Consider the following 27,013-nt stretch of genomic DNA (forward strand, 5'->3'; position numbering starts at 1 on the left):
TCAAACACATGCAGGCAGGCAGTGAGACTGTAGTGGCATCTATTTAGTGCAACCTCTTAATTTGCTCTAATCAGGACCATTGTACAATCCACAATGGTGGGCAGCTCTCCTCATTGCCAGTGCAAACATAGAGCTTACACGTTTTGCCATGAGCAGGACAGCTGCTGAAGCTGCAAGAACAAGAGGACACTTCCATTTTAAAGTGCCCACACAGGAGTTTTAAGGTTTTTTTTGCCAGGGATCAATAAGCAAGGAGGCCCTAACAATCAGAATAGTAAAGAATGGCAATAGTAAAGAATCTGGGTGGGCTTTGAAACTAGACCCTCCTCCTGAGCATACAAATTATAAATAGAACTTACAGCAACTGGTGGCTTAGTGAGAGAGGGCAGCTCAAGCTGAGGTGCCAAACCTTTCAGTAGCAGGTCACAATTGTGAGGAGAGCACCAAGTCGGGCAGCTAGAGCAATCAAATGGATGCTGTCTGGAGGAAAGGGTATCTTTGTGAAAGAGAAGCCTCATTTGGGAAGGATGAGATAGGCAACGTATTTCCTCAAACAGATGTCAACCACAGGCTTAGTTCTAAGTAAATATTGTTTTCTTGTTTAACCTTAAATTCCCTTCATGATCGTAATGATCTGATGCAAGTGGAATAAATAATCCGTGTTAACTGATCTTTGGGCAAACTATGTGTCGAAATGTCATGTTACAGGATGTAATTCCCACTACCAGGAAGCTACTGATGATTCAGGAGTTTACATGGTTCACTTGGCTGGATGCCTATCTTGCAATACAGAGTGATGCCAACAGTGCAGGTTGAATTCCCACACCAGCTGAGGCTGCCATGAAGGTCCCTCCTTCTTAACCTCACCTTACACTATGCCTGAGATGGGTGACACTCAAACTAAATCAGTTGTCTCTCTTTTGGTTCTCTGAGTCTGTGGCGACATTACTTACTTCACTGAGACTACTTTCTGTTTAAAAGGATCTGTTCTACCAACAGTAACAGCAGCCCAAACCAGTTGTCCCTTTTGGTGATAGCCAAATCACAGCTAATCACATCAGTGGAAAAAATTGCCTGGTGGCAGGACTGCATTAAGAAGTTCACCTAAGGAGGCTCTCCAGCATTTTATTCACCCATATGTGCTCATCCACCAGTCAAATCGTAGTAAAATCTTATTCATAAGACAATAAAACCCTAAGATGTAGGAGCACAAGTAGGCTATTCAGCCCATAACATCTTCGCTGCCTTTCAACAAGATCATGGCTGATCTGATAATCCTCAAATCCATTCTCTCTGAACAGATGCTGCCTGATCTGTTCAGTCATTCCAGAAATTTCCTTTACTTTTTCAGATTTCTATGATTCACAGTACATTGATTTGCTTTTAGATTTAAGGTATTGTGCAATTATGTTTTGTAAAAATGTGTTAATGAATATTGAAGATTTTGGACAGGGTATGTTTGCATTTTTGCTTACTGTTACAATTCCTTTCAAGAGGTACTCTCATGGCTTGCACTAGAATAGAAAGAAAGGGTGATTTATAACCAACCCTAGATTCTTTTCAGCTGTTCATGTAAGTAAATCTTGATAAAATACTGACAATGAGCTGAAGTACTAATGTTATGTCAGCTGTAATGCTGAAGACCTGCACTCCAGAACCAGCAGTCCATTTGGCTTAGCTGCAACAATGCCATCTACCTGACAATTTGGAAAATAGTTCATGTAGGTCCAACCCAAGAAACATAGACAAACTTAAGTTAATCAATTACTACACAATCCATGTACACCTAATCAGCAGCAAAGAAATTTCAGGAAACATCAACAGTGCAATGAATAACCTGCTTATTGATGTTAAAGATGCTAAGACTAATTAGTTCCAAATCTGATTATAACTTAAGTGTAAACATGGATGCAAATAGTGAAGTGGCTGCACTGCATTGGACAGTACTGAATTTCTTAACTGTTTATGGAATAGTACCAATATCCAACTGCATGATATACCACCAAAGTCCTTTAGTGCCTGCTTGGCCTTTCCCACTCCATCCTTGATTTCCAATGGTTTCAGATTTGTAAGGATTCCTTGCTACCACATTCACATCAAATGTTACCTTGAACAGCATCCAATCTCCTGACTTGAATACTCATTCCCTCTCTGTGTTCGAAATATACTGTTTAGAACTGGCTTGTTAAACAACCAGTTCAGGAGTCAGGATCTGGCCTGCCATGCCGCCCTCTACAGCCAACTGAGCTGGTACTCAAAATATAGCTAAGTGGAAGCCACAGATCCACCAGGAATCACTCAGGCAATTATAAGCTATTTCTCACTCATGTCTGCAAAAGAGAAACATTCTGTGATTTTAGATTAGATTCTCTACAGTGTGGAAACAGGCCCTTCGGCCCAACAAGTCCACACCGCCCCTTGAAGCATCCCACCCAGGCCCTTCCCCCTATAACCCACACACTCCTGAACTCTACGGGCAATTTAGCATGGCCAATCCACCTAACCTGCACATATTTGGGCTGTGGGAGGAAATCGGAGCACTTGGAGGAAACCCACGCAGACACGGGGAGAATGTGCAAACTCCACGCAGTCACCTGAGGTGGGAATCGAACCCGGATCCCTGACGCTGTGAGGCTGCAGTGCTAACCACTGAGCCACCGTGCCGCAAAAGGAACAATGAAAAATGTAAACTTGGATGACTTCGTTCACAGCATACCTGGACAGTGGAGTCATCATGCTGAGTCTGCTGAGGTGTAGGGGACAGGTTCTATATTCCTGGTGCACCTTGTGGGGAGGAGGTGGAAGAGAATGCTCTCAAATGTCCATGATGGCACTGGCCTCTTAAGGAATTATGGACAAGATAATGGGGGTAGACAAGATGGGGGTAAGGTGAGATTGATAGCATGAGATGGTGAAACGGAGAGTAAGATGGAAGGAGAGAAAGTCATAGAATGTGAGAGGAAATTAGAGAGACAGAGATGGGGAAGGTGTTGGAGAGAATGAGAGATAGTGAGAGGAGTAAATGAGAGTAAGTGAGTGTGAACACTCAGATTGGGAGTGAGCCAAGCCTCTCCAAAACCTATCTAAATATCTATCTAATTCAATGTAATTTAGAACTCGGAGCAGGAAAATATAGGCTGAAAGGTAATCTGTTTCTCTAAACCACTCTTCTTGGATTTTGACAAAGCTGGATTGAGAGTGAAATGCCAGGGGTGAGCAGATGGCTTATGGTAACTAAACACAGCTGAGATCATGGTCCCTCTTTCTCACTGATGAACAGGGTTTGGGCCTAGTCTGTGACTCACACTCTGTCCACCTCTGGATCAATTTCTTAAACAAAATGACAAAAAGGTTCTTACAGGTTAGTTGCTATCTGCTTCTTTTTATTGTTCATTATAATTGCTCAGTTAAGCATTTATTGCTTGGGCACACTTTTACTCAGAATATTGCATGTTTTCTTCAGAACTCAGCATTTATTTTGTAACTCACATTATTAATATAGTGCCAAACGTCATCTCTCTGAAATTTGTTCAATTTGCAATAAGTGAGAAAAATATAGAAATGAGGCCCCTCACACAAAAAATTTGGACAACTCTAATATAGAAGATACAAAGCAAGAAATTGTCAAAGTCTCTTCAGCAGAATCTTGAAAACTCATTACTATACCCTACCTTTAAAAAAGGTGCAAATATTGCAACAGGGAACCATGAATTTCACATTTCCATTTGTGTCGTACACCATTTTGACCGCAACTGTTATTTTTATTCAAAGGATGTGGGCAACTTCCTTATCTTGTTCCTGGTGCAATGTGCTTTGCAAAGCTTAACAATCTACTTCCTCATCTTGCTTGAGCATAAGCTCTGCAAAGCTTATGCGACAGTTTTTCAGTATTCTTTGTTTATATACTTTTGCAATTCCCTTGGCTGTTTTCTTAAAATATCGCTTAAGGTTGATCACTCAAAATGTTCCATCACAGGTGGCAACTATGAGGGATCTATGGACATGGACCCCAAAATCCTGCTATTGCTCCACACTGCCAAGAATCCCGCTATTAACCCTCAATAGATGTGAGTTTGCTCGCGGAGCTTGAAGGTTAGTTTTCAGACGTTTCGTCACCTTTTTTTTTTAATTTGAAAAAATATACTTTATTCGTAAGATGTACAAAAAATAAAACATATTTACACACCTACCCAGTCAAGCAAGCCGCTCCGGATTACCCAGGGGGTACATAAACCAGCTAAAGGAAAAAAAACAAAGAATAAAAAGAACAAAGCAAAGAAAACACCACGGCAGTCGTCACCCCGCACAGCCCCAGTTGGCCCCCTGACCAGTTGGGGAAGGCGCCAGCTGGGCCCAGTTACCAGATAGGGTTCTTTTTCCTATTCTGGACGAGGGGGTTCATACGGTGGTCTTTTCCCACCGCGCCTTGGCGGCGGCTGCCCCAAGCTTTAGCGCGTTCCTCAGCACGTAGTCCTGGACCTTGGAGTGCGCCAGTCTGCAACACTCGGTCGGGGTCAGTTCTTTCAGCTGGCAGACCAGCAAGTTGCGGGCAGACCAAAGAGCGTCTTTCACCGCATTGATGGTCCTCCAGGCGCAGTTGATGTTGGTCTCGGTGTGCGTCCCCGGAAACAGCCCGTAGAGCACGGAGTCCCGCGTCACGGAGCTGCTCGGGACGAACCTCGACAAATACCACTGCATCCACCTCCAGACCTCCTGCGCATAGGCACACTCCAGAAGGAGGTGATCGACAGTCTCGTCCCCCCCGCAGCCACCTCGAGGGCAGCGTGCGGTGGTGCAGAGATTCCGGGCTTGCATAAAGGATTTCACTGGCAGAGCCCCTCTCACCGCCAGCCAAGCAATGTCCTTGTGCTTGTTTGAAAGTTCTGGCGATGAGGCATTCTGCCAAACGACTTTGGCAGTCTGCGTGGGGAACCACACAACGGGATCCACCCTCTCCTTTTCCCGAAGGGTCCCGAGGATACTACGTGCTGACCACTGCCTGACGGCCTTGTGGTCAAAGGTGTTTCTTTTCAAAAATTTCTCCACGAAGGACAGGTGGTACGGAACGGTCCAAATACTCGGAGCGTTCCGCGGCAACAAGGCCAGGCCCATCCTTCGCAACACCGGGGACAGGTAGAACCTCAGTAAGTAGTGACAGTTGGTGTTGTGTACTGAGGATCTACGCACAGCTTGATGCAGCCACACACAAAGGTAGCCGTCAGGGCGAACGTGGCGTTTGGTACGCCCTTTCCCCCATTTCCCAGGTCTTTGTACATGGTGTCCCTGCGGACCCGGTCCATCCTCGACCCCCAAATGAAGTGGAAGATGGCCCGGGTGACTGCAGCGGCGCAGGCCCAGGGAATAGGCCAGGCCTGGGCCACATACAACAGTACCGAAAGCCCCTCGCACCTGACAACCAGGTTCTTACCTGTGATGGAGAAGGACCGGAGCGTTCACCTGCCCAGCTTCTGCTTCAATTTGGTGATACGCTCCTCCCAAGTCTTAGTGCACGCCCCAGCTCCACCAAACCAAACACCCAGCACCTTCAGGTAGTCTGTCCTGACGGTGAAGGGGATGAAGGAGCGGTCGTCCCAGTTCCCGAAGAACATGACCTCGCTCTTACCCCTATTGACTTTGGCACCCGAGGCCAGTTCAAACTGGCCGCAGATGTCCAATAGTCTACTCACCGACCGACGATCGGTGCAGAAGACAGCGACATCGTCCATGTACAGGGAGGTCTTGACCTGAAGGCCCCCGCTGCCTGGGATAGTCACGCCCTTCAGGCTCACGTCCTTCCTGATGGATGCGGCGAAGGGCTCCACACAGCACACAAACAAAGCAGGAGAGAGAGGGCAGCCCTGCCTGACACCAGATCTAACAGGAAAACTGTCTGATTCCCACCCGTTGATCGAGACTGCGCTAACGATGTTGGCGTAGAGCAGCCGGATCAAATTCCAGATGCCCTCCCCGAACCCCAATTTGGAGAGGACGTCCCTCAAGGAATCATGAGAGACCCTGTCGAAGGCCTTCTCCTGGTCCAGGCTGACGAGGCAGGTGTCCACCCACCTGTCCTGTACGTAGGCGATCGTATCCCTGATGAGCGCGAGGCTCTCAGCGATCTTCCTGCCCGGCACAGCACAGGTTTGATCAGGGTGAATCACTGACTCCAGGACAGACCTGACCCGGTTGGATATGACCTTGGCCAGGATTTTGTAGTCCACGTTCAAAAGTGAAATGGGACGCCAGTTCTTAATTTCTTCCCTCTCCCCCTTCCTCTTGTAAATGAGGGTGATGATGTCCTTCCTCATGGACTTGCACATTTCCCCTGCCCGAAGCGCACTATCGTACACCTCCAGCAGGTCCTGGCCGACCAGGCCCCACAGAGCGGAATACAGCTCGACCGGTAAGCCGTCGCTTCCGGGAGTCCTATTCCTCTCCAAGGACTTGAGGGCTCTGGTCAGCTCGTCCAGGGATATCGGCCGGTCCAGCCACTCCCTTGTGCCGTCGTCTAAGACCTCCGTGATAGACAGCAGGAACGACTCGGAGGCCATGCTGTCCGTGGGCTTCGTGTCGTACAGTCCGGCATAGAAGGATCTGCTGATCCTCAAAATGTCGGGCCGAGACGACGTCACCGAGCTGTCGTCCTCCTTCAGCCGGCTAAGCACAGATCTCTTTGTGCACCTTCTGAAAGAAGAAACGCGAGCACGTCTCGTCCTGCTCCACGGAGCGGACCCTGGACCGGAAGATTCTGGGAGGCCTCCGCGGTGAAGACCGAGGCTTGCTGGCCTCTCACCTCACGGAGGTCCTCCGTGACATCGAACCCCATCAACTGCAGAAGGAGCAGGTTCTGCACCCTTTTCTGGAGTCGCGACAGCTTTCCCCGCCTCTCTCTTGCCTTCTGAACACCCTTGAGGACAAAGAACCTCTTGATGTTCTCCTTCACCATCTCCCACCACTCGCCCGGAGACTCAAAGAGGGGTTTCACGGTTCTCCAACCGGCATACTCCCTCTTAAGCTCCTCGATGTTCTCTGGGGTCAACAGAGTCGTGTTGAGCTTCCACGTCCCCTTGCCGGCCGGCTGGTCGTCCTGTAAGTGACAGTCAGCCAGCAGGAGGCAGTGGTCAGAGAAGAACACCGGCTCGACGCCGGTGGACCTGACCGAGAACGTCCGTGACACAAACAGGAAGTCTATCCTTGAGCGGATAGACCCGTCTGGCCGCGACCAGTGTACCTCCGCTGCGCTCCGTCTGCAGGGGTGCTGAAGACGTCAAGCAGCTTGGCGTCCTTCACCGTGCCCATCAGGAATCTGGACGTGACGTCCAGTTGACTCCCCCCACCCGCTGTGCCGGATCTTCCATCTGCATCGATGATGCAGTTGAAGTCTCCGCCTAGAATGACCGGCCTGGACGTAGCCAGCAGGGGTGGAAGCCGCTGCAAGACGGCCAACCGCTCATTCCGTACCGCTGGGGCATACACGGTGATCAGCCTCAGGGGAGCGTTCCTGTAGGTGACATCTGCCACTAGGAGGCGCCCCCGCACCACCTCCTGAACTTGAGAGATGGTGAAGTCGCGCCCCCGCCGCAGAATAGCCAGGCCCGAGGAGCGACAGTCGTTACCCGCCGACCAAATCGAAGGCCCACAGGTCCAGGCGCCGGACCATTTCCCGTACCTGCCGAGGTGCGGTATCCCGCACTCCTGCAGAAACAGGAGGTCTGCCTTATTGGTGGTCAGGTAGGCCAACGTGGATACACATCTTGCGGTGGACCTGACACTGTGCACATTAATGCTCGCAACTCGTACCCCCATTGTGGGCAGTGACCGCAGTACCCTCCCCAAGTCCAAGGTCCAGCCCCTCCATCTGTCCCTTCATGCCCATTGCCCGGGCTAACTGCTGGACGCTCTCCGGGCTCTGGAAACTGTCCGTGCTGCCTTCCCGGTGGCATCCCCCCGTCAGGGGTGCGGAGGCAGGAGGGTCCGGTTCTGGGTCAGGCTGGGGACACGCTGTTTCCTCCTTCCCGCCTGGAAGTTCCGGGGGGCCCTCCAGTGCCCCAGCAGCACTTGACTGGGTGTCGGGGGGAGCCTCAGCACGCCTCCCGTCACCTGGAAGCGGGGTGCTGCTTTCCTTCTCCCTCCAGATCTTTAAATTCTGCTTCGGGCGGGCCCTCTCTGAATCCCCCTCGTCAGAGGAGCTCTTATAGCCCCCCTGCAGCTGCCTCTTCCCACCTGATGGCTGCGGTTCCTGGGCCTGTCAGCGCACCTTCCTCCTCGCTTTCCGGACCGTTGTCCACTCCCCTGGGTCACCTGTCGCCGCATCCATCGACTCCAGGTTGTCGGCGGGGAGCGGAGCCTGCAGGGGTGCTTTGCTGGCCTCGGGCCCATCCTGTGCGGCTGGGCACTCCTGCAGGACCTGGCCCTCCTGCACATTAGTGGGGTCCTTTCAGGGCCCTGGTGCCTTCCTCTCCTCCGGGGGGGCTGGCCCCACATTGCCCCTGCCGGCGACCTGGGTGTAGGTGGTCCCCCGCTGCGGGCATGCCCTATAGAGGTGGCCCGCTTCCCCGCAAAGGTTGCAGCTTTTCTCTTGTGGGCAATCCTTTGCAAGGTGTCCCTCCTCCCTGCAGTTCCTGCAGATGGTGGCTTTGCAGTCGGCCGCCACGTGACCTGACCTACCACAGGCATGGCAGACTTTAGGTTGCCCTGCATAGGTCAGGTAGCCCTTGCTCCCGCCGATCGCGAAGCTGGACGGTGGGTGTACGACATTTCCGTCCGCGCCCATCCTCAGCATCTCCTTGACCTGCCTCTTCCTCGTCCAGATGCCAAAGGGGTCCATGATGTCAGTTAGGTCCCCTTCCACCTTCACGTACCTTCCGAGGAAGGTCAGGACATCAACTGCTGGCACATGTGGGTTGTACATGTGTACAGTCACCATACGGCTCCTCTGCGCTGGCATCACAAACAGCGGGACAGTGGTCAATACAGAGAGGGGGCCCTCACCTCCTTTCTCCTTGAAAACCTCCAGGAAGCGCTCGCAAAGCTCGGCACTCCTGAAGGTCACATCGTAAAAACCTGCTCCGGGGAAATCCTGCAGGCAGTAAATGTCCGCAGCAGCGAACCCACAACAGTCCAACAGGAGCCTCTTCACAAAGAAGGTGCGGTCCACAGGTGCACCTTCATCCACCTTCTTTACAGAAACACGGATGGTGTTCCAGACCTCCTGACCTGGGGCACGAGCATTTGCCGCAGCCATCGTTGCAGGTTGGCTGCTCCCCTGAACCAGCATTAGGCCGAAGCCAGCATTAAGATCCACTGGTTGCAAGGGTGCACAGCCAACTCGACGTCCTCCTTTCACCTCCAAGACCGCACTCTCCTCTTCTCGGTCCACAAGAGAGTGGGTCTTTATTTTGTTCCAGATGTAAGCTGGTTCACTGAGCTTGAAGGTTTGTTCCCAGATGTTTCGTCACCATTCTAGGTAACATCATCAGTGAGCCTCTGACGAAGCGCTGGTGTTATGTCCCGCTTTCTATTTATCTGGTTAGGTTTCCTTGGGCTGGTGATGTCATTTCCCGCATTGGTGATGTCATTTCCTGTTCTTTTTCTCAGGGGTGGTAGATTGGCTCCAAATCAATGTGTTTGTTGATGGAGTTCCGGTTGGAATGCCATGCTTCTAGGAATTCTCGTGCATGTCTCTGTAACAGAGACACGCACGAGAATTCCTAGACGCATGGCACTCCAACCGGAACTCCATCAACAAACACATTGATTTGGAGCCAATCTACCACCCCTGAGAAAAAGAACAGGAAATGACATCACCAGCCCAAGGAAACCTAACCAGATAAATAGAAAGCGGGACATAACACCAGCACTTCGTCGGAGGCTCACTGATGATGTTACCTAGAATGGTGACGAAACGTCTGAAAACTAACCTTCCAGCTCAGTGAGCAAACTCATATCCAGAACCTCGACCTGAGCTACAAATCTTCTCAAAACTCGCTATTAACCCTCAATCCTGTATTCAAATTTGACCTTCCAAAATGAATAGCTTCACACTTTTCCGGGTTGAATTCCATCTGCATCTTCTTTGCCCAGCCTGTTTCCTGTTCTTCTGTCCTGTTATTATCCCATTGTAACCAGCAACAGCTCTCCACGCTATCAACAACTCTATCAACCTTCATGTCATCAGCAAACTTACCAGCCCACCCTTCCAAATCCTTGTCCAAGTCATTTATAATGATCACTAAGAGCAGGGATCCAAGAACAGATCCCTGTGGAAAACCACTGGTCATTAAGCTCCAGGCTGAATACTTTCCATCTATTACCACCCTCTGTCTTCTATTGGACAGCCAATTCTGCATCCAGACAGCCAAATTTCCCTGACTCCCATTCCTCCCTACTTTCTGAATGAGCCTACCATGGGAAACCTTATCAAATGACTTTCTAAAATCCATACATGCCACATACACTGCTCTACCTTCATCGATGTGTTTTATCACATCCTCAAAGAATTCAGTAAGGCTTGTAAGGTATGACCTGTCCCTCACAAAGCCATGCTGACTGCTTCTAATCAAACTATGTTTTTCCAAATAATCATAAATAATATCTCTCAGAATCCTCTCCAATTGTTTGTCTACTACAGAAGTAAGACTGACTGGTCTGTAATTCCCAGGATTATCCCCACTTCCTTTCTTGAATAAGAGTTGCCACCCCTCAGTCATCTGGTACTATGCCAGTGGACAGTGAGGACACAAAGATCATCGCCAAAGGTGCAGCAATCTCTTCCTTTGCTTTCCATAGTAACCTTGAGTACATCCCATCTGCCCAGGGGACTTATCTATCTTCATGTTTTTTAGAATTTCTCGCACATCCTCCATGCTAACATCAACCTGTTCGAGCATATCAGCCTGTTTTCTTTACTGCTGGAGGAAGAAAGATTCATCAACAATGTTATCAAGCAACACCTGCCCAGCAATAATGCGCTCAGTGATGCCCAGTTTGGGTTCTACCAGGGCAACTCAGCTCCTGACCTCAGTACAGCTTTGGTTCAAACATGGACAAAACAGCTAGATTTCAGAGGCGAGGTGGCAGTGGCAGACTTTGACATCAAATTGCATTTGAACATGTGTGGCATCAAGAAGCCCTAGCAAAACTGGAATCAAAAAAGTATCAAGGGGCAGACTCTCTGCTGGTTGGAGTCATACCTGCCACATAGGAAAATGTTGTGTCTGATGGAGGTCAGCCATCTCAGATCCAGGACATCTCTGCAATAGTTCTTCAGGGTAGTATCATAGGCTAAATCACCATAGGCAACACCGTGGCTCAGTGGTTAGCACTACTGCCACACAATAGATGTTCTGGTTTCCTCCCATAGACCAAAGAAATGCAGGCCAGGTGAATTGTGTTAAATTCCCCATAGAGAGACATGCAAGGTAGATGGCATCACCATGGGGAATGCAGGGTTACAGGGATAGGGTGAGAGGGGTGGGTCCAGATGAGATGTTCTTTGGAGGTTCAATGTGGATTGAATGGGCTAAATGGCCTGCTTCCACGCTGTAGGAATTCTATATTCAGCTGCTTCATCGATGGTTTTCTCTGCATCGTAATGCATAATGTTCAGCATCATTCGTGAGTCCTCAGATACTGAAGCAGTCCCTGTTCGAATGCAACAAGATCTGGACAATATTCAGGTATGGAATGACAATTGGCAAGTAATGTTGCACCACAAAAACACCAGACAATCACTATTACCAATGAGAGACTACTTAAACATTGCACCTTACACCCAATGGTGTGTTACCATCTCTGAATTCCCCACTATCAACATCTTAGGTTTGCTATTGACCAGGAACTTAACTGGACTCACCACTTAAAAACAGTGGCTCCAAGAGCAGATCAGAGACTAGGAATACTGTGGTGTATAGCTTACCACCTGACTCCCCAAAGCCTTTCCACCATCTACAAGGCACTAGTCACAAGTATGATGGAATCCCTTATTCTTGCCTAGATGGTTGCAGCTCCAACACCACCGAAGAAGCTTGACACCATCTCGGACACAGCAGACTACTTGATTGACACAGGCACAAACTTCCATTCCCTCCACTGATACTCAGTAACAGCAGTGTGTACTATTTACAAGACATACTACAGAGATTCAGCAAATATCCTTAGGCAGCTCCTTCCAAGCTCACAACCACGTTCATCTAGAAGGTCAAGGGCAATATGTAATACCACCCAAAAGTTTTCCTCCAAGCCACTCACCAGTCTGACTTGGAAATATTCCTTCACTGTTGCTGGTAAACATCCTGGAATTCCTTCCTTATGGGTATTGTGGGTCAACCTATATGCTTGCACTGCAGCAGTTCAAGAAGGTACTCACCAACACCATCTCAAAGGAAACTAGAGACAGGAAATTCATGCCGGACTGCCAGCAATGCCCATGTCCCATGAGTGAATAAATACAAAGATTGGCTTAGTTCATTGCTACACTGAAAGTCTGGCACATCGCTGATTCGCTGAGTGTTCATTGTAGAGTTCATGTTCTGTTTCATGATGAAATTGGATATTTGTCTCTATTGGAGGATATTTAATTTCCTCAAACCATGTCAGAGAAGATGACAATGTTGTTGAAATAAATAATCTTCTACTTTTGATGCTTTCTGGCGTGAGTTTTCATATGATTGCTTCAATCTTTCAAATATTCATTTGGATAACATTAACATTTTATCAGATTCAATCACAGGGGGTAATGCTGGCTAACCCGAATTGATATTGCTCTTTTTAAACAATTGAATTGACTGAATCAAGAGTCTACCACTACCTCTTGATAGTGATGTCAATCATATCCAATGTTCAAATATTGAAGATTCAATTGCAATTGGAAGGAAATTGAATAATTCTTCCAAACCTGTGAGATCACACTATTTTCTGATCTCTTAGTCAGGAAGAGTTGATGGACATCAATGTTATTTTTGTAAATGGTGCATATTTCTTCCTGGCTTTAGTGAACATTCTTCCGAGACCTGTGAAGTCTTCCCCCTGTTAAGTAAAGTTACATGGATCTCTGGCATTTGACTTCTAAGCTGGGTTCAGATTCTTCACCCATAGTCTAGAACTTCAGGAGTGAAGCATGCTTTTCTGCATAGAAGTAATAGTTTCTGACAATGTATAGCTGTGCCATGTTGTATTGGTCTCTTATTTTAAGAGTTCTCTCATCATTACTTTGATTTTGAATGGAGCTCTATGCATGCCATAGAATTCTTACAGCAAGTTATAACTTAGAATCATCAAATCCCTACAGTGTGGAAACAGGCCCCTTTGCCCCAACAAGTCCACACTGACCCTTGGTACATACCACCCAGACACATCCCCCTATAACCCACCTCCGAACACTACAGGCAATTTAGCATGACCAATCCACCTAACCTGCATGTCAATCATTGAACCAGGTCTCTGGTGCTGTGAGGCAGCAGTGCTAACCACTGAACCACCATGCCACACTTAATTCTCTTCAACCAAGGACTGATTTCAGAAAATGCAGTAACTTGCTCATCAATGCCAGGTTTGACATTATTTGGATGATTGTTAACTTGCATGATCTGTGTCATACCTGGTTCAGTTGAGTCACCTATTGCTCCTCTGAATGGTTGAGCTGCATCTTTCAAAAGGTAATATACCACCATGTGTTTACTGAAGATATGTCTTCGTAGTCTGGAATTTCTTCTAATGATAAGGGCACAGGTGTTAATCTCTGTGCAAGTAAGCATTATTAGTTCTTCAGTTCAAAGATTGTATTTGACTTTTGCAAATGAAAATGTCCCACTGCACTGATGTTATACAGCTGGATATTTGTTTTCTGTTTGTGTGATTTTTTTTCAAACTCCACAGTCTGAAATAATGCATTCTAGCAGCAAAGGGTTTTATTTTTTTTTCATTTTGGCTCATCATGTAATACTTTTGTACCTTAGAAAACTGACAAAGTCTGATGGTCTTCTATGATTCATATTTTCATGTTAATAAAATGTGAGGCTGGATGAACACAGCAGGCCAAGCAGCATCTCAGGAGCACAAAAGCTGACGTTTCGGGCCTAGACCCTTCATCAGAGAGGGGGATGGGGGGAGGGAACTGGAATAAATAGGGAGAGAGGGGGAGGCGGACCAAAGATGGAGAGTAAAGAAGATAGGTGGAGAGAGTGTAGGTGGGGAGGTAGGGAGGGGATAGGTCAGTCCGGGGAAGATGGACAGGTCAAGGAGGTGGGATGAGGTTAGTAGGTAGCTGGGGGTGCGGCTTGGGGTGGGAGGAAGGGATGGGTGAGAGGAAGAACCGGTTAGGGAGGCAGAGACAGGTTGGACTGGTTTTGGGATGCAGTGGGTGGGGGGGAAGAGCTGGGCTGGTTGTGTGGTGCAGTGGGGGGAGGGGTCGAACTGGGCTGGTTGAGGGATGCAGTAGGGGAAGGGGAGATTTTGAAACTGGTGAAGTCCACATTGATACCATATGGCTGCAGGGTTCCCAGGCGGAATATGAGTTGCTGTTCCTGCAACCTTCGGGTGGCATCATTGTGGCAGTGCAGGAGGCCCATGATGGACATGTCATCAAGAGAATGGGAGGGGGAGTGGAAATGGTTTGCGACTGGGAGGTGCAGTTGTTTTTTGCGAACTGAGCGGAGGTGTTCTGCAAAGCGGTCCCCAAGCCTCCGCTTGGTTTCCCCAATGTAGAGGAAGCCGCACCGGGTACAGTGGATGCAGTATACCACATTGGCAGATGTGCAGGTGAACCTCTGCTTGATGTGGAATGTCATCTTGGGACCTGGGATGGGGGTGAGGGAGGAGGTGTGGGGACAAGTGTAGCATTTCCTGCGGTTGCAGGGGAAGGTGCCGGGTGTGGTGGGGTTGGAGGGCAGTGTGGAGCGAACAAGGGAGTCACGGAGAGAGTGGTCTCTCCGGAAAGCAGACAGGGGAGGGGATGGAAAAATGTCTTGGGTGGTGGGGTCGGATTGTAAATGGCGGAAGCGTCTTCCCCGGACTGACCTATCCCCTCCCTACCTCCCCACCTACACCCTCTCCACCTATCTTCTTTACTCTCCATCTTCGGTCCGCCTCCCCCTCTCTCCCTATTTATTCCAGTTCCCTCCCCCCATCCCCCTCTCTGATGAAGGGTCTAGGCCCGAAACGTCAGCTTTTGTGCTCCTGAGATGCTGCTTGGCCTGCTGTGTTCATCCAGCCTCACATTTTATTATCTTGGAATTCTCCAGCATCTGCAGTTCCCATTATCTCTGATACAATTTTAACCTCACTGCGAAGCCTCTTCCAGGGATGCCTAACCTGAAGAAGTTACCCTCCTCCCTCCGGACCAACCTCAGGGAATCTCTCTCCCATTGCAACTCTCTTGTAATCTCTTCGGCCTTGAAACTGCTCGACCATGTCCTGAAGCAAACCAGGTACCACAGCCACATCACCTTCCTCAGCACCTGCCTACGGAACCAGATCATCCCAAAGGGACTAACTACAGTCCACATTTCAGCCTTCCCAATTTGGCCCCAACCGTGACCACCTCTACACCCAGAATATTCAGACCCTTCAGAAGCGGTTCTCCCTGCGAGTCCTGAAACAGACACTCGCAGCCATGCGCCGGCACCTCCACGCACTGCAATCCAGCCTGCCCCAGCTCAGAGCCTCCCTCTCCCAGACCTGCAAAGGACCTCTGCTGTTTTTTATCCTCCGCAGGATCCACAGACTGAACACCCAGTTCCACTCAGCCTTACTGGACACCAAAAATCGTAAGTACAACAAACTCACTGGCCCCTGCCCCCAACAAGAGGATTCCTGCGCCTCCCACATCCCGACTCTGTCCCTGCCCCTCCCCCACCATGCACCCGCCGCCATTGACAATGAGGACACGGCCGGAGACCCCACCGATGACGTCACATCCGCCTCCGCCGGCCACAGAACTTCCGGAACCGCTGCTGCAGTCACCACCTCCACGTCCAGGTGCTGCAGCCCACACACCACCCTCGCCTCAGCTGCTGCCGCCCACCCCGATCCTCCAACCGCCGACGGAACCCCGCCCACGGCCGACGCCGACGGAACCCCGCCCACGGCCGACGGAACCCCGCCCACGGCCGACACGGACGGAACCCCGCCCACGGCCGACGGGACCCCGCCCACGGCCGACGGGACCCCGCCCACGGCCGACGGGACCCCGCCCACAGCCGACGGAACCCCGCCCACGGCCGACGGAACCCCGCCCACGGCCGACGACCTCATCGCTCCGCCCACAACCTCCACAGCCTGCAACCCCAGAGAAGACAGCCACACTGAGCCCTGCCGCATCTTCACCATCTCCCCCAGACCTCCCACTGACTGAGGACGAACGGTCAGTCCTTAGCAAGGGGCTCACCTTTGTCCCCCTACAACCACACATCAACGAATACCAGTCACGGTCGGACATAGAGCAGTTTTTCCGCCGTCTTCGCCTCCATGCCTACTTCTTCAACCGGGAACCTAACCCTCCTTCCACTGACCCCTTCACCCGCTTCCAACACAAGTCCTCCTCCTGGACACCACCCCCAGGCCTCCTACCCTCCCTCGACCTCTTCATCTCCAACTGTCTTCGAGACATCAACCGCCACAACCTCTCCACCCCTCTCACCCACTCCAACCTCTCCCCCGCAGAACGGGCAGCCCTCCGCTCCCTCCGCTCCAACCCCAACCTCACCATCAAACCCGCAGACAAGGGTGGCGCAGTGGTAGTATGGCGCACTGACCTCTACATCGCCGAGGCCAGACGCCAACTCTCCGACACCACCTCCTACCGCCTCCTCGATCATGACCCCACACCCGAGCACCAAACCATCATCTCCAACACCATTCACGACCTCATCACCTCAGGGGACCTCCCACCCACAGCCTCCAACCTCATTGTTCCCCAACCCCGCACAGCCCGTTTCTATCTCCTTCCCAAAATCCACAAACCTGCCTGCCCTGGTCGACCCATCGTCTCAGCCTGCTCCTGCCCCACCGAACTCATCTCCACCTATCTGGACTCCATTTTCTCCCCTTTGGTCCAGGAACTCCCCACCTATGTCCGTGACACCACCCACGCCCTCCACCTCCTCCAGGACTTCCAATTCCCTGGCCCCCAACACCTCATATTCACCATGGACGTCCAGTCCCTGTACACCTGCATTCCGCATGGAGATGGCCTCAAGGCCCTCCGCTTCTTCCTGTCCCGCAGGCCCGACCAGTCCCCCTCCACCGACACTCTCATCTGCCTAGCTGAACTCGTCCTCACACTCAACAACTTCTCTTTTGACTCCTCCCACTTCCTACAGACTAAGGGGGTGGCCATGGGCACCCGCATGGGCCCCAGCTATGCCTGCCTCTTTGTAGGTTACGTGGAACAGTCCCTCTTCCGCACCTACACAGGCCCCAAACCCCACCTCTTCCTCCGGTACATTGATGACTGTATCGGCGCCGCCTCTTGCTCCCCAGAGGAGCTCGAACAGTTCATCCACTTCACCAACACCTTCCACCCCAACCTTCAGTTCACCTGGGCCATCTCCAGCACATCCCTCACCTTCCTGGACCTCTCAGTCTCCATCTCAGGCAACCAGCTTGTAACTGATGTCCATTTCAAGCCCACCGACTCCCACAGCTACCTAGAATACACCTCCTCCCACCCACCCTCCTGCAAAAATTCCATCCCCTATTCCCAATTCCTCCGCCTCCGCCGCATCTGCTCCCACGACAAAGACATTCCACTCCCGCACATCCCAGATGTCCAAGTTCTTTAAGGACCGCAACTTTCCCCCCACAGTGATCGAGAACGCCCTTGACCGCGTCTCCCGCATTTCCCGCGACACATCCCTCACACCCCGCCCCCGCCACAACCGCCCCAAGAGGATCCCCCTCGTTCTCACACACCACCCTACCAACCTCCGGATACAACGCATTATCCTCCGACACTTCCGCCATTTACAATCCGACCCCACCACCCAAGACATTTTTCCATCCCCTCCCCTGTCTGCTTTCCAGAGAGACCACTCTCTCCGTGACTCCCTTGTTCGCTCCACACTGCCCTCCAACCCCACCACACCCGGCACCTTCCCCTGCAACCGCAGGAAATGCTACACTTGTCCCCACACCTCCTCCCTCACCCCCATCCCAGGCCCCAAGATGACATTCCACATCAAGCAGAGGTTCACCTGCACATCTGCCAATGTGGTATACTGCATCCACTGTACCCGGTGCGGCTTCCTCTACATTGGGGAAACCAAGCGGAGGCTTGGGGACCGCTTTGCAGAACACCTCCACTCAGTTCGCAAAAAACAACTGCACCTCCCAGTCGCAAACCATTTCCACTCCCCCTCCCATTCTCTTGATGACATGTCCATCATGGGCCTCCTGCACTGCCACAATGATGCCACCCGAAGGTTGCAGGAACAGCAACTCATATTCCGCCTGGGAACCCTGCAGCCATATGGTATCAATGTGGACTTCACCAGTTTCAAAATCTCCCCTTCCCCTACTGCATCCCTCAACCAGCCCAGTTCGACCCCTCCCCCCACTGCACCACACAACCAGCCCAGCTCTTCCCCCCCACCCACTGCATCCCAAAACCAGTCCAACCTGTCTCTGCCTCCCTAACCGGTTCTTCCTCTCACCCATCCCTTCCTCCCACCCCATGCCGCACCCCCCGCTACCTACTAACCTCATCCCACCTCCTTGACCTGTCCATCTTCCCCGGACTGACCTATCCCCTCCCTACCTCCCCACCTACACTCTCTCCACCTATCTTCTTTACTCTCCATCTTTGGTCCGCCTCCCCCTCTCTCCCTATTTATTCCAGTTCCCTCCCCCCATCCCCCTCTCTGATGAAGGGTCTAGGCCCGAAACGTCAGCTTTTGTGCTCCTGAGATGCTGCTTGGCCTGCTGTGTTCATCCAGCCTCACATTTTATTATCTTGGAATTCTCCAGCATCTGCAGTTCCCATTATCTCTTTCATATTTTCATGTGCTGTTTTCAGGTTTAGCATTGGGATAGATCCTCTTAATTTTAACACATCTGAAAGAAATGGTTCGGAAATTCGACGACAGTTCTGTAATGAAATACTTCCTGTTGTAACTCAACCTCACTATAAAATTCTAACAATTTATAAATATCATTAATATAGATAGTGAAAGGGACTGTCAGAAATTACAGCAGAATATATATAGATTGGAGAGTTGGGTAGATAAATGGCAGATGGAATTCAATCCAGGCAAATGTGAGGTGATGCATTAGATCTAATTCAAGAGCAAACTATGCAGTAAATGGAAAAGTCCTGGGAAAAATTGATGTACAGAGAGATCTGGGTGTTCAGGTCCATTGTTCCCCTGAAGGTGGCAGTGCAGGTCAATAGAGTGGTCAAGAAGGCATACGGCATGCTTTCCTTCATCGGATGGGGTATTGAGTTGGCAGGTCATGTTACAGTTGTATAAGACTTTGGTTCAGCCACATTTAGAGTACTGCGTACAGTTCTCTGGTCGCCACATTATTGAAAGGATGTGGATGCTTTGGAGACGGTGCAGAGGAGATTCCGCAGGATGTTGTCTGGTATGGAGGGTGCTGGCTATGAAGAAAGGTTGAGTAGGTTAAGATTATTTTCATTAGAAAGACGGAGATTGAGGGGGGACCTGATTGAGGTCTACAAAATCATGAGGAGTATAAACAAGGTGGATAGCAAGAAGCATTTTTCCCAGAGTGGGGGACTCAATTACTAGGGGTCATGAGTTCAAAGTGAGGGAGGAAAGTTTATGGGAGATATGTGTGGAAAGTTCTTTACGCAGAGGGTGGTGTGTGCCTGGAACGCGTTGACAGCGGAGGTGGTAGACGCAGACACGATAGTGTCTTTTAAGATGTATGTGGACGGGTACATGGATGGGCACGGAGCGAAGGGATACAGACCCTTAGAAAATAGATGACAGGTTTAGGCAGAGGATCTCAATTGGCGCAGGCTTGGAGGGCCAAAGGGACCTGTTCATGCGCTGTAATTTTTTTTGTTCTTTAATATAGTTATCAACAGGTTCTCCTGGAAGCTGCATTCTTCAATTAAATCTTGCTCATCCTATTATAAGATTTGTTCTTAATTTATTTAATAATTGCTTCTACAGTATACAAAACAAGTTTGACTCTTCCCTGACATTTTGTTATTTTAAAACTTTATCTGCTACTGGGCCTGAAGAAATGTGTTTGCCTGGTCTTCTCTGGGCATCCCCAATAGTCCTGAAAGCATTCGTGTATCTGATGAATCGCCTTTTCCATCCAGTCCAGTTTGCTTCCTTCTCTGAAATATTAGTGATTTTAAATCTGCTTGAAGATTTGGCTTCATTGTTGCTGTATTTAACTACTACTTCTCTTACTAAAATGATTTAGTTCAGAACTGTTGCTGTTTTTTTATCGTAGAATCAATTAAATTGCATAATCACTCTAATTGCTTTAAAAGTGGAGTCTTCTTCAGCAATTATTTTGAATCTTTATTGGTGATGAATTGATAATAAAGCTCTATAATTAAGATGCTTTATTGTTTTAATGAAAATTTTAACTTCTATTTTCCTTTCAGAAATATCTTAAATATCTAATAACTAAAAGGTGAAAATTTTCTAAATATTTCAGTATTATCCTTCTCTTTCGACTGATATTTTCTATCAAGTGCCTAGGATCATTTAAATGTTGTAAATTGAAATCATTCTTTTTCACTTTTTTTCCCCACTGAGATCAAGGAAAAGATAGATAATTTGTGCCATTTCCCTCCCTTTTACAGTGTGTACTGCACCCTTTTTAACAATATGAATGCATGACATCTTTCCTGCTTGTTCTCCAAGAGATATGTATTGTTTTAAATTTGAAAAAATGGCATCACACTGTACAACTAGTTTAAAGCCAGTTTTGATTGCACAAAAACATTGCTTTTAATTCAAATCAATATTAAATAAACTCTTGTTCTGCCTTTGACCTTTCCATTCTATTTAGTCGAATTGAAGAAATGTTTATCAATTTCTTGCTGAGTACCCTTTTTGACAAATAATCTTTTGAAATTTTCCCAGCAATTTTAAGGGAGTATTACAATGCTCATTTATTAAATATAGCATCTTAAACAATTTCTTGGCTTCTCAGCCCAGAATTTTTCTTTAATGTAAGAATTTTCACCTTTCTTCCCAAGTGACTTTGAGTATCCAATATTGATTGTGTTGTGTCGTTGACAAATAGATCCTCTGGTAGTTTTAACAAGATACTCAGGGGTTTTCAGATTTTTTTCAGAATTTTCACTATTTTGAGCTGCTTTGAGCTTCTATATGCAGGCTTAGTACAACTACTACATCTACAGCTGTTTTACCTACAGGCTGTTGCTTTCAAAGAAGTTGAATGCCTGTGTGTGCATTCAAGCTGCTGTTATTTTCAGGATTTCAGTCAAGCATTTCTGGCTGCAATTTGTTTCTTTTTTTTTCCTTAGATGGCTGGAGGTTTTATAGAGGTGAGAATTTCTTCAGAAGACCACAAATGAGACAGTACTGCCCACATGCTGCTATCCTGCTACATGTTGTATTCATACCACATAGGACGCAGTATTCAAACAACTAAACTGGTAAAAAAAAATCCTGAAGAAGGGTCTAGGCCCGAAACGTCAGCTTTCCTACTCCTCTGATGCTGCTTGGCCTGCTGTATTCATCCAGCTCTACACCTTGTGATCTCTGGTAAAAAACACACACTGGTTAGCTCCTCCATACTGTAGTCCTTTGCACCCTGAAACTGAGCTTATTGTATACTAACAATTCACTCTTTCAACCTTACTGCCTGAAATAACATACACTATGCTAGTTAATCACTCCTTCCACCACTGGGACACAAAAACAGCAGATAACATTCTACAAGATGCACTGCAGCAATTTAGCACCATTTCTTCAACTGCACTGTTCAAACCCACAACTTCCACTGTCCAAACAAATTAGGACCACAGAAGCATGGGAACATTGCCCTTTGTCAGATAACCTCCATGTTACATATCATCCTGATTTGGAGCTACATCAATGTTCAGTTCTTATTGAATTCAGACATGGACTGTTTCAGAATCAGGGGAGCAGGGAATGATGCTGAACATTGTGCAATCATCAATGAATGTCTCTACTTCTGACCTTTTGATGAATGGAAAGTCATTGATGAAGCAGCTGAAGATTCATTTCTCTGATCCAATTTGCCCAATGTCAATTTGATTGCAGCTCAGGCAATGATGCAGAGATTATGGAGACTCTGCTTCTTAATTTGGCACTAAGCTCCTCAAACTAGCTTTGTCCTGCCTGTATTGTTGGTACCTACATAGACTGTAATGGCTGGATCTTCCCCTACTACCTCAACATTCCTTCTTACCTGCCCTCTCTTTCCGTATTTGGTGACACGGTTAACTAACTCATCCACTCTGCAGGCCTCACATTCAGTCAATCAAGCTGATAGAACCACGTACCTGTAAGACAATTCAAAGGCTGAGGATCTTGTGGTTCTGCCCTCTAGATCCTTACCTCATTGACAGACACACCCCTTGTTCTTGCACACTGACCAAATCAGATGACCCAACACTAAGGGCATGACTGCTTCCTGGCAAAATGAATCTAGGTAACTTTCCCACTACAGGATGCAGTGCAGTATCTCTATTTCAGCCTCCAGCTAATAAATTCTGAGCTGAAGTTGCTTAAACGTCAAACACCCATTCCTGATGTGTTTGCCCTGGGCCAAACTCGTATTCAGGATCTTTACATTGTTTAGACCTGACATATTATCTTCCCCACTACTCCAAATGTATGCCAAAGAATTGCTGAATTATTTTGTTCTATTATATATTTATTATTACCTTATATATTTTATTCACATTACCACATGTTGCCTTGCTATGCTGAACCTTAGGATGAGAATAAACATTAGTCATTCACTAGACATGATGTGGAGGTGGTGTTGTACTGGGGTAGACAAGGTCAGAAATCACACAACACCAGGTTATAGTCCATCAGGCTTATTTGAAAACACAAGCTTTTGGAGCGTCATTCCATTTTCAGGTGTTAGTGAGGTGATATCAGACACAGAATTTGTAAGTAGAAGAATCAAAGGGTCATACCATTAATGTGGATGTATTAAACACACCAAAAATGCTGCTAAATCTTTAATCAGTTAGAAGTTTTTAATTGATGAATACGTGTAAGTAAATCCCCGCCTTCCTTTCAAGTCACCGCCCTGAAAGAACTAAAGCTTTTCTCAATGTAAAGAAGAGGTGACATTTTAGGTCAGACAGTGCATGTTAGATGTGAGGCCTTGTTTAGAACTTTTTTGGTTTTGGTTTGGAATACGCATGTGTGCAAGGGAGAGAGAATGTGTGTGCATTTGGTGTATGTGGGAGAAAAAGAGTGTGCACGTGGGAGAGAGAGTGTGTGTCTGACAATGCATGTTAGGTGAGAGGCTGTTTACAACCTGTTAGTGTTTTGGTTTAGAATGTGTCTGTTAGGGAGAGAGTGTGTGGGCGAGAGAGTGAGTGACAGTGACTGTGTGTGTGTGTGTGTGTGTGTGTGTATAAGTGAGTGTCTATGTGTACATTGTGGTGGGGTCACCTGTATTGCGACATGTACCTAAGATCCTGGTTGAGGCTGTCCTCATGGGTACAAAACTCGGTTATCAGCCTCTGCTTCGCAACTCCGTATTGCTGTGCATCCCAAAGTCCGCCTTGGAGGAATTTTATCCAATGATCCAAAGCTGAATGTCCTTGACCACTGGAGTGTTCCCCCACCGGGAGGGACAGCCCTGTTTGGCGACTGATGTAGGGTGTCCATTCATCCAATGTCATAGCATCCGCATGGGGGAGCACTTCAGCAGTCGAGGACATTTGGCCTCAGATCTTCGGGTAAACGCTCTCCAAGGTGGACTTCGTGGATACACAACAGTGCAGAGTTGCCAAGCAAGTTCGGTCCCCATGAGGACGACCTCAACTGGGATCTTGGGTTCAAGTCACACTACAGGTGACCCCACCACATACACATATACACAGTCTTTCTCTCCGCCCCTTACTCACTCAGATGCATGCATGCGCACACACACACTTTTAAATCTATGGGGTGAATTTGTTTTTGCAGATATGCTCTATTTTGTGCAAACAGCACATAATTTATAGATAGTCAGTCAATGTAGTGTTTTATAAATTGCTACTTTGGAAAAAAAAAGTCTTACTCCAAACTAAAACACACAGGTTCTAAGCAAGGCCTCACATCTAACATGCATTGTCTGACCTAAAATGTCACCTGTTCTTTACACTGAGAAAACCTTTAGTTCTTTCAGGGCAGTGACTTGAAAGGAATTTGGGGATCTAAATATATCTATTAATCAAGTGAAACCTTATAACTGATTAAAGATTTAACAGTATCTTTGATTTGTTTAATCCATCCTCATCAGTGATGTGGCCCTTTGATCTTTTACTTATAAATTCTGTATCTAATACCACCTCACTAACAGCTGAAGAAGGACTGAGGCTCCAAAAGCTTGTGTTTTCAAATAAACCTGTTGGACTACAACCTGGTGTCATATGATTTCTGACTTTACTCACCAGATACTCATCAAATAATTAACTTCTTCTCCTGAACAGTCTAATCCTGAGTCTGAAAAGGTTTAGAAAAAGCATAAACCACAGAGCATCGCTTTCTCTTTTAATAAGTTTCATCATTCTAAATAATACTTAAATTGTCTTAACTTAGTTTTAAGTGCTGCTGAGACTTTCTGATTCAGGATCTGTTTTCAGCTAATCTTTACTTATGCCCAACTTTTCTTCCACTGGAGGTCTTATTAAAAAGCTGACTTAGTCTGTGAATGCCATTATTTAAACTGTGTATTTCAGTTCAACACAAACAACATAATAAACTAGATATATACAAAGTAAAAGTTTAGACATTCTTGCCCAATAAACCCAAGCTTTTAATCATAGGTCAAAATGTGTTTGCAAAATTCATTTATTACTAGTTGAACCTATTTGGACAGGCTATAGTACACCTCTAGATAGGATTACTTTACTTTAACCCAGAGCTTCTAGCCCACTAGAAGTTGTGACAGTATGACATACCAAAAGAACCTGACAGCTGAACTGATCTGCTCCTAAAATATTAGGCTTAGAGGCAGCATGGTGGGCTTAATTGTTAGCACTGCTGCCTCACAGCGCCAGGCAGCCAGCTTTGATTCCATCCTCAGGCGACTGTCTGTGGAGTTTGCATGTTTTGCCTGTGTTTGTGTGGGTTTCTGCCAGGTTCTCTGGTTTCCTCCCACAGTCCAAGGATGTGCACATTCAGTGGATTGGCAGTGCTAAAACGCCCATAGTATTCAGAGATGTGTAGGTTAGGTGCATTAACCATGGGAAATAGAGGGTTACAGGGATAGGGTCAGGGATGGGTTGGAATGTTCTTTGGAGGGTTGGTGTGGACTATTTAGGCCAAATGGCCTATTTCTGCACTGTAGGCATTCTATATTCTATTTATCTGTCTCACTTAAGAGGATCCAATTCCAGCTTCTAATTAAGCTCAACTGTTCTTCCACAATTAGGCTTGTTAAAAGCCTGCTTAATGCTGGGTGCTACAGAAATTAAACTGCAGTTTTTAGTTAAACATCAAATCCAAATTACAAACAACATTTAAAAAAACAGACGGATAGCATTTTAAAAGAAATTATTGCTCATTTAACCTCAGAATCATACATTCTATAGAGAAGGCATTTTAGCCCATCAAAAACACACAAAATCTACTCTGGACCCCTTTCCCAGCATTTGGCCTATAGCCATGAATGTTATGGCACTTCATGTGCTCACTCAAGTACTCCTTCAAAATTTTGAATTTACCTGCCTCAACTACACTCCCAGACAATGCATTCCAGACCCCTACTGCTGCTTCACAGTTCCGGGTTTGATTCTAATCTTGGGCGATTATCTATGTGGAGTTTGTGTGTTCTCCTGTCTCTGTGTGGGTTTCCACTGAGTGCTCTGGGTTACTCCCACAGTCCAAAGGCATGCAGGTGAGGTGGGTTCTCACGGTAAGTGCGGGAGTACATGGACGGGGTGGTTAGGTGGAGGTGGGATACATCTCTGGATGTCATTGTACAGTTGACAAGCTGAATGGCCTCTAATTGCAGTGTAGGAATATAATTCTGATTCTACTACCCATTGGTTGAAAATATTTACCTCACCTTTCACCTTAAAATTATGCCCCCCTGTTACTGACAATTCAACTAAGGGGAACAGCAGTTTGTAGAAGTGTACCTTATAGAAATATGACATTTAGATGGATCTCTGATGATATTGCAATGCAGAATGATGCCAATGGTGCAAATTAAATCCTTGTGTCTGTTGGCAGCCATGAAAGCTTGTTCGTTCGTTTAGCTTGTGCTTGCTGAGTTAGATATTATAAACACAACATATATAAGATGACCTTTGTGGACAATAGGTAAGTATTATCCACAGATGGAGCCATTCGTTGTATTTATAATAATAAAAGCTTTTCTCTTGTTCACAGCTCTTCCTTTCTCCAAGTAAACGTACAGACATTGAAAATCCACAAAGAAACATTAACCTAATATGTTGATAAAAATGTCAAAATTAACACTCTCTTCAAATGGCTTGGCTGAGTGCACAGTGAGTCTTAGAGATCGGTCAAGTTCATGATGAGGACACCTGGAGAAACAAATATTTGCTCATCTGTTATTAAGTGGCTGTCAGTTGTCAATAAAATTTAGGTGAAATTGTTTGCTTGAACAAAAGAGGCATCGACCATCTTTCTGTGATAAATACATAGCTGTTTAATTTATATTGCTAATATAATTAGGAATAATCTAAAATGATCTGAAATATTAAAAGTTGAGCCTTTGGGAGGCATTGGCAATGCCTTATAAGTCGATATCTGCTGTTCCATTTGAAGATAGAAGAATATGCAATTCTGACCTTTGATTCTGGTTAACAGCACTGGTGAACAGGTGAAAATAT

General features: G+C 47.4%; 1 long non-coding RNA gene across 1 annotated transcript; it reads left to right on the plus strand.

Moving 5' to 3' along the window:
- Nucleotides 1-19,502: 19,502 nt before the first annotated feature.
- On the plus strand, nucleotides 19,503-26,594 carry LOC132209614 (uncharacterized). The gene is made up of 3 exons (XR_009445802.1): nucleotides 19,503-19,581; nucleotides 21,479-21,499; nucleotides 26,547-26,594. It is a non-coding gene; the product is annotated as an uncharacterized LOC132209614 (long non-coding RNA).
- The last annotated feature ends 419 nt before the right edge of the window (nucleotides 26,595-27,013 follow it).

The sequence above is a fragment of the Stegostoma tigrinum genome, chromosome 5, assembly GCF_030684315.1.
Source record: "Stegostoma tigrinum isolate sSteTig4 chromosome 5, sSteTig4.hap1, whole genome shotgun sequence".
NCBI classification, from domain to species: domain Eukaryota; kingdom Metazoa; phylum Chordata; class Chondrichthyes; order Orectolobiformes; family Stegostomatidae; genus Stegostoma; species Stegostoma tigrinum.